This window comes from Aotus nancymaae, unplaced genomic scaffold (assembly GCF_030222135.1).
Source record: "Aotus nancymaae isolate 86718 unplaced genomic scaffold, 86718_ANA_hifiasm-v0.15.2.pri h1tg000012l, whole genome shotgun sequence".
NCBI classification, from domain to species: Eukaryota; Metazoa; Chordata; class Mammalia; order Primates; family Aotidae; genus Aotus; species Aotus nancymaae.
Genome location: NW_026988423.1, coordinates 34718740 through 34726939, shown reverse-complemented (window position 1 = coordinate 34726939; position 8200 = coordinate 34718740). Strand labels below are relative to the sequence as shown.

The window sequence follows — 8200 nt, the reverse complement described above, 5'->3', positions numbered from 1 at the left end:
ATCCTCCCAGCCGCCTCGCACTCCTACTTCGCAGGCACGCCGGTGGGCTGTGCCGCCATGCCTCAGCCACAGGCTGCTCACGGGCCTAGGCGCGGTGGCCCGAGATAGGGGCCCCTGAGCCTCCCGGGGGAGGCGAGAGGCAGCGAGCCGCGCGCTCCGCCCCCTCCCCCCGGGCCGTCGCCGCCGCCGCCGCCGCCTCGCCGCCCCAGCCTGGCGGGAGAAGGAGGAGGAGCAGCAGGCCTCCGGGCCCGGCGCCGCCGCCCGCAGGTAACGGGGAGGAGAGGGCGGGCTCCGGCCGCGCGGGGGGCGGCCCCTGCACGCCGCCCGGGGCTGACACCGCGTGGGCCCCACCTGGCGCCGGAGGGAGCGGAGAGCCGGGTCTGTCACCCTCGTCCGCGCCGGGAGACACCCACGGGATCCCCTCGGTGGCATTTAATCCTTCAGGGAGGAGACCGGCCTTGGGCCCCGCGGTCCCGGAGCAGTTACCCGACCTTCCAGGGAGCTGCCCGTCCTTTGCACGCCCATTTGCCCAACAGCCTAACCCGGAGCGGCCGGAGGTGTTGCCACCTCTCACCTGGTCGAACCCGGGAGGGTCGGACCTGGGTTTTTTTCCTCCTTTCCCTTTCTGCTTTTTCTGTGGTACAGGAAAGAGAAAGATGGCACTTACTTAAAAATATGTATGTGTATATATGTGTGTGTATATACACAAACACCTCTTTTTCTTTCCTTCCTGAGGATCACTCTGCATCTAGTCGTTTTAAAATTGCTGGCCTAATCAGAAAAAGGGGTTACCTCGAGAAATGACAGGTACGTTAGAACTGATTAAATGAATTGCGTCCATGTGAGTTCTGTGACTCCAAGCAGAATTTAAAATAAAACCCCGTAATTGTGTGCATTTTTTGGAACTTATAGAAATGAAGACAAAAACTTAATTTCATTTTTAGCATGTAAGTAGATGATCTCTTGAAGTCAGGAAGAAATTCTCTATAATTTCAACTTATTTCCTTAATGTTTTATTTGGAGATAGGCTAATACCGGAAGCAGGCTGCACAATTTTGATTTCTTTTTCTCTAGGTGTTCAGTTGGAATTCTTGGGTTTAAAAAATACTGTATAAATCTTCATTTCCCCCATTACTTCACTTGGACTGCCAGTGGACTAATAATAATTTTATCTAATGTAGTTTCCCCTTATAGAGTGTGAATATAATGAACATTGTCCTGTAGTTTTTTATTTTAGGATTAGTAGTAATATATTGATTATGAAAACCAGGTTTATTTTCTGCAGTACTGCTTGGCATTTTTGCATTTGTAATCATTTAATTCTCAGAACCTAATGATGCAAGTATGATTACTTGAATTTTACAGAAGTGACAAACATAGTGATCCTAAGAATTATAACTTGCCTTAGGGCACACAACTAGTAAGATAGTTTAGATTTCAACCCAAATATAATTCCGGTATAGGTATACTTTCGTATACTTTCTTCTGTACTTCTCAATGGAAGTACAATTTTATTAACTTTGTTACGAAAAATTTCAGTCTTATAGAGGTTGATTCTATGCAATTGTGCATGAATAAAAATGCTAATCAATGCAATGAATATCCGATTTAGTGATTAGCATTTTTGCCATATTGTTTCCCTTCTTTCTCTGTATGTGTGTAATTATTTGAAACCATAATCCTCAAATGTTTCAGCATGTATTTCCTAAGAATAGGGACATTTTCCTGCTAACCCCAGTATCATTATTAATACCTGTCAAAATCAACAACTCCTTATTCAGAGTTCCTCAATTGTTCCAAAGTGTCTTTGAGGTTTCCTCCCCCAGCTGTAGTCAGTCAATATTCATGCATTGATTGCATTTGATAATTAAGTCTTTAGTTTCTTTTGTAAAAAGAATAGTATCCATCCCCCCTCCTTTTTGCTGGGAAAGTTAAATAGGATGAATGTTCCCTCCTTCCTTTTTTTCTGACACCTAATTGACCAAACCAGTTGCCTTGTAGAATATACCCACATTCTGGATTTGTGCCCTCCTAATGTCATTTCATTTATTCCTCTTTCTCCCTAAATTTCCTATTTAATTGGAAGTTAGGTGTAAAGGAAGGCTTAATTAGCTTAAAGTAAAACTTTCCTTGGCAAGAATATTTAATAGGTGATGCTGTGTACCTCCTATTGCATAATATAGGAGGCACATAATGTCAGATTCCCACACTATTAATGATGCTAAATGTAACCATTTGATTAAAGTCCTGACTACTGACCTGTTGTAAAGGTGTGGTTTGCCAGTTTGTGATTAATATGTAATCTTGGCATAATACGTGGACACTAAGCAAATACCCAGTTTCTGACAATCTTTTGCGTAGTGATTTTTAGCACCCATGATGACTGTTGCTTAAATCAGTTATTTTATTGGACATTCTCTCTAAGAAAGAGATTTCCTTCATTAAGTGCAGGTAAACTATTGTTCTTCCCCAAAATGCAAATTAAATGTTAAATTTCTTCTCTTTGCTTTTCAATATTCATAGTAAAGAGCTGGAGAAATAGTCACCCCCAATGATGGCAAATAAGATGTTTTTTCGGGGAGGGGTGAGTAATGCCACTATGGACTCCCATGGGTTTTAATTTATTCCTTGTTTTATAACCAGTTACAGTCGTTTTTCTTTTTAATGGCCAAATTGTCCCAGATTTGGTCAGTAGGAATCATTTCAAGCTGACTCTTGTGTGTTTTGACACCCCTGCTCCCAATTAATCTTGGAGTGCTTTCTAACACAAAATACTCCAGGTTTACCTTATGCTTTGTTTCCTCACCTCTGGAAAGGACTATTTATCCAAGGAGTCTTGGTGAGAAATTGTATATAGAAACCAAGTTCTGGATGTTTGGCATATTCATTACTGCTGCGGTATCATTGCTTCTAGGTACTTTGAGAGGAGAAAACTAAGGAAAAGTTTTTTGCTTGTTTAATCATGAGTTCAGAGTGATATTCCAATTCCTATTAGCAAGCAGACTTTTTCTTCCTTGACTCTGTATTTGTCTCCTGTCTTAAATGAAAATCTTGGTATTTAATACAATTAATAAACTGGCTAAGCATGGTGGCTCATGCCTGTAATCTCAGGACTTTGAAAGGCTAATGTGGAAGGATTGCTTGAGCCCAGGAGTTCAAGGCCAGTCTGGGCAACATGATGAGACCCCATCTGTACAAAAAATGAAAAAATTAGCCAGGCATGTTGGTGTGTGCCTGTGTTCCCAGCTGCTCAGGAGGCTGAAGCAGGTGGATCGCTTGAGCCCTGGTTGAGGCTGCAATGAGCTATGTTCAAGCCACTGCCCTCCAGCCTGGATGACAAGAGTGAGGCCCTGTCAAAAAAAGAAAAATAAATGTATTTGCTTTCTCCCACTGTATACATAAAATCATTTTAAAATTACAGTGCTGGTATTACTAATATCAATAAGCTTAATAAGGTTTAAGATGTTTTTGCATTTATTTTCATATTTAGAATATATTGCATGAAGAATGTGTAATGAGTACTGTGTTCAAAAGTCACTTAAAATAATTTTCTCTGGTTATGCTACCAATTTGATATGGTTCATAGGTTTCAGTTTTTCCTTAGGATTTTATTTTATTTCTGAATGTGTAAAGTATATACGTAGTGTAGAAGTCAAAATAATGTTTTAAAAGTATACTTGGAGAAACCTCATCCAAATTAGTTTTTTAAGATGAGGTATTCTTTACTTTTACCATACTTTTTTAATATCCTATTACATGCTCATATCAAGTTCAGGAGAATTAGCAGTAGACAAAGTATGTTATATGAAGCCACATAGTACTTTCAAATTTTAAAATTAGATTCTGCTTTCTCTGGCAAAGAGAAAGAAAAGAACTAAGACTAATTTTTTAGAAGTTAGCAGAGAAGTGGATTTCATGCTTGCTTTTTTTTTTTTTAAAGTGACAGGGGGCTCACTGAGTTGCCCAGGCTAGAGCACATTGACTTTTCACAGATGTGATCCTACTACTGATCAGCATGGGAGTTTTGACCTGCTGTTTCCAACCTGGGCCAGTTCACCCCTCGTTAGGCAACCTGGTGGTCCCTCACTCCTGGGAGGTCACCATATTCATGCTGAATTTAGTGTGGACACCCAATGGGCATAGCATACTACAGCCCAGAACTTCTGGGCTCAAGCGATCTTCCTGCCTCAGCCTTCTGAGTAGCTGAGACTACAGGCATGCACCACTGCACCTGGCTCTTTTTTTTTTTCTTTTTTTTTTTCTTTTTTTAAATAGAGTTGAGTTCTCACTATGTTGTCCAGGCTGGTCTCTCAAACTCCTGAGCTCAAGTGATTCTGCTGTTTTGGTCTCCCAAAGTGCTAAGATTACAGGCATAAGCCACTGCGCCCAGCCCAGATACCATATTTTTAAATAAAAATTGCGTAAAAGTAAACGGCAGCTTTTACTTAAATGATGTCTTTAAAGAGGCATGTAGTTGGTAGAGGTTTTATGATTCTACCTACTTTTTCTACTTTTTTTTTTTTTTAAGATGTAGTCTCCCTCTGTTGCCCAGGCTGGAGTGCAGTGGCTCGATCTTGGCTCACTGCAACCTGCCACCTGGGTTCAAGCGATTCTCCTACCTCAGCCTCCCTAGTAGCTGGGATTACAGGTGTGCACCACTACGCCCAGCTAATTTTTGTATTTTTTAGTAGAGATATGGTTTCACTATGTTGTCTAGGCTGGTCTTAAACTCCTGACCTCAAGTGATTCACCTGCCTCAGCTTCCCAAAGTATAATCCCGGCCTCCTGAAGTGCTGGGATTACGGATGTGAGCCACCATGCCCAGCCAACTCCATCTACAGCAAAACTGGCATAAATATGCTATGTACAGATATAAAGGCATTTGGATGTGTGATCAGTGAGGATAACACATTTTGTTTGGGTTGGACCAAATTTGATAGAAATTCATAATTATGTGGTCTCAAATGAAGTTTTAAGAGGCAGCAGCAGTATTCATCTAAAGGAAGCAGAGCACAATTAGGCAGTTTATCAACCTCCTGTCAACCAAGTGCTGAAAAGCGGAACCGTGCCCGTAGTGTGTTTTCTTGTGTTCATCCTCACTGTCATAGGTCACAACTAGCTGGGGCTGGTGTTGCAGGCAGTAAAGGAATTTACCAAGGCAATTGTAGGTAAAGAAAGGCAGATTTATTAGAGAAAGTGTGGAAGTAGGTTGGTTGCAAGGGTGCAGTGGGCAGATCAGCAAGAGAGAAGCTGACTGCCAGGAGACAAAGGCTTGCTGGGGATTTTATAGGATGATACTTGTGCTGTATGCTGCAGAGGGCTATGTGCAGTACTGATAAGGCCAAGGCTGCAGTGAGCTAACTTGCATTTTTCTGTCAGCCAAGAGTCTGGTGATAAGTTGAGTGCAGGAAGATTGTGAGTTATTTGTGCAGGAGGGCTGTGTTTCTTGGACCGTGAAGAAAGGCAGACTTATACCTTATCTGCTTTTTCTTCTTGCTGTACCCTGCTCCCACCAGGCTGACTCCTTTTCCCTTACTCTAGGACTCCACAATCACTGCTTTCGATAATAGAATGAACATCTAGTTCTGTTAGGGAGTGGAGTGGAAAGATGGAGAATGGGTGCACTTGGACCTGTTCATCCTCGTTCTGTCTTTAATCTCAGTAAAATCACTACCCAAGGTTGTTAGAGCACATAAGGTAATGAAAAATAATACTACAAACAGTTGCATGGGTATGTGTGCCCACGTAGCAGCTAGAACCTGTTGTGTAGGCTGAATGAACTAATACAGTGATGATAATAATTGCTAACATTTGTTATGTCCTTTCTGTATTGCCAACTGTACTAAACATTTTATACATTATCTTATTTAAATCTCACATTAACCCTTTGACATTACTACTAGTATCTTATTTTGCAGTAAGGAAACTGATACCTAGAAGCATTAAATGACTTGCCTAGACCAGGTTTCAAACTCAAGGCTGTTTAGAGTTAGCACTTAGCTGCTTTGCTACCACAACTAAATGTAACAAGTCATAAAAATTTAATATATTTTCAGTCACCATGAATAAGGAGCTACATGTATGATGCTGTAACAACCTCAAAGATTACAAGGGGCATATGTTCTGAGAAGTGGGTTGTTAGGTGATTGTGTCATTGTGAACATCATAAAGTGTAGACAAAACTTGATGGTATGGCCTACTATACATATAGGTTATGTGGTATAGCCTATGCTCCTGGGCCAGATATCTGTACAGTATGTTACTGTACTGAATGCTGTAGGCTTTTGTAACACAGTGGAAAGTATATGTATCTCTAAGCATATCTAAACATAGAAAAGGTGCAGTAAAAATGTGGTATATTGGACTGGGCGTGGTGGCTCATGCCTTGGGAAGCCGAGATGGGTGGATCACCTAAGGTCGAGAGCTCAAGACCAGCCTGACCAATATAGTGAAAACCCATCTCTATTAAAAATACGAAAAGTAGCCAGGCATGGTGACCTATAGTCTCAGCTACTTGGGAGGTTGAGACAGGAGAATTGCTCGAACCCAGGAGGCTGAGGTTGCAGTGAGCCGAGATCGTGCCACTGCACTCCAGCCTGGGCGACAGAGCGAGACTGTGTCTCAAAAAAAAAAAAAATATGGTATTATGAGACTGTCTTGGTGTTTGTGGTCGATCGTTGAGGGTCACATGCCACCCACGATTGCATATCATTTTCCTTTCTATTAGGTATGGGAGTTTCTGACCCCTTGCTTCAGAAACTACATTTAGATACCACTTTAAGAGGCATTTTAAAAGTAGAATATCAAAAATCAAGATGTATTGATGGGCAGATAGGTATGTGATGAAACAATTATGGTAGAATGTTAATGGTAGAATCTAGTTATGGCTTTTCAGGTATTTAACTATAAAATTCTTTTTTATTTGTTTTTTTTTTTTTTTTTTTGCTTGTTCACTGATTTCTTTAAAATTTTTGATAGTTTGGGGGGAACAGGTGGTTTTGGTCATATGGATAAGCTCTTTAGTGGTGATTTCTGAGATTTTGGTGCATCCGTCACCTGAGCAGTGTACACTGTGCCCAGTGTGTAGTCTTTTTTCCCTTACTCCCTTTCACACGTCCCCTCAAGTCCCCAAAGTCTTTCATATGCTTTTGCGTCCTCATAGCTTAGTGCCAAGTGAGAACATACAATATTTGGTTTTCTATTCCTGAGTTACTTCAGTTGGAATAATGGCCTACAACTCCATCTAAGTTGCTGCAAAGGCCATTATTTCATTCCGTTTCCATGGTGTAAATATACCACATTTTCTTCATCTGCTCACTGATTGATGGGCATTTCGATTGGTTCCATATTTTTGCAGTTCCGAATTGTGCTGCTATAAACGTATGTGCATTTTTTCATGTAATGACTTCTTTACTTTCAGGTAAATACCCAGTAGTGGGATTACTGGATCAAATGGTAGTTCTACTTTTAGTTTTTAAAGGAATCTCCATACTGTTTTTCATAGTGGTTGTACTAGTTTACATTTCCACCATCAGTATAAAAGCGTTCCCTTTTCACCACGTTGATGCCAATATTATTTTTTTTTTTTTTTTAAATTATGGCCATTCTTACAGGAATAAGGTAATATCTCAGTGTGGTTTTAATGTGTGTTTCCCTGATAATTAGTGATGTTGAACGTTTTTTCCCATGTTTGTTGGCTGTTTTTATATCATTTGAGAATTGTCTATTTGTGTTTTTTATCTACTTTTTGATGATGGGATTGGTTTTTGTTTTTTTATTTTTGACTGATTTGTTTGGATTCCTTATAGATTCTGGATATTAGTCTTTGTTGGATGCATAGTTTACAAAAATTTTCTCCCACTCTGGGTTGTCTGTTTACTCTGCTGATTATTTCTTTTGCTGTATAAAAGCTTTTTAGTTTAGGTCTCATTTTTTTTTTTGTTGCATTTGCTTTTGGGTTCTTGTTCATAAATTCTTTGCCTAAGCTAATGTCTAGAAGAATTTTTCTGATGTTATTTCAATAATTTTTATGGTTTCGGGCCTTAGATTTAAGTCTTTGATCCATCTTGGGTTGATTTTTATATAAGATGAAAGATGAGGGTCCAGTTTCATTCTTCTACATGTGGCTTACCGATTATCCCAGCACCATTGTTGACTAGGGTGTCCTTTCTCCACATTATGTTTTTGTTTGTTTTGTCAA

At 40.4% G+C, this 8200-nt stretch overlaps 1 protein-coding gene across 6 annotated transcripts in view; it reads left to right on the top strand.

Moving 5' to 3' along the window:
* Nucleotides 1-218: 218 nt before the first annotated feature.
* The window catches only part of ZBTB44 (zinc finger and BTB domain containing 44), an 85020-nt gene continuing 77038 nt past the window's right edge, over nt 219-8200 (top strand). For 4 of the 6 annotated variants that reach the window (XM_021671257.2, XM_021671256.2, XM_021671254.2 and 1 more), the window contains exon 1: nt 219-267. The gene's annotated coding sequence lies outside the window, so the exon portion shown is untranslated. Of the gene's footprint in view, nt 268-688; nt 808-8200 lie in introns of those variants that run through there. The other 2 variants (XM_064375584.1, XM_021671255.2) reach the window with 2 other exon arrangements.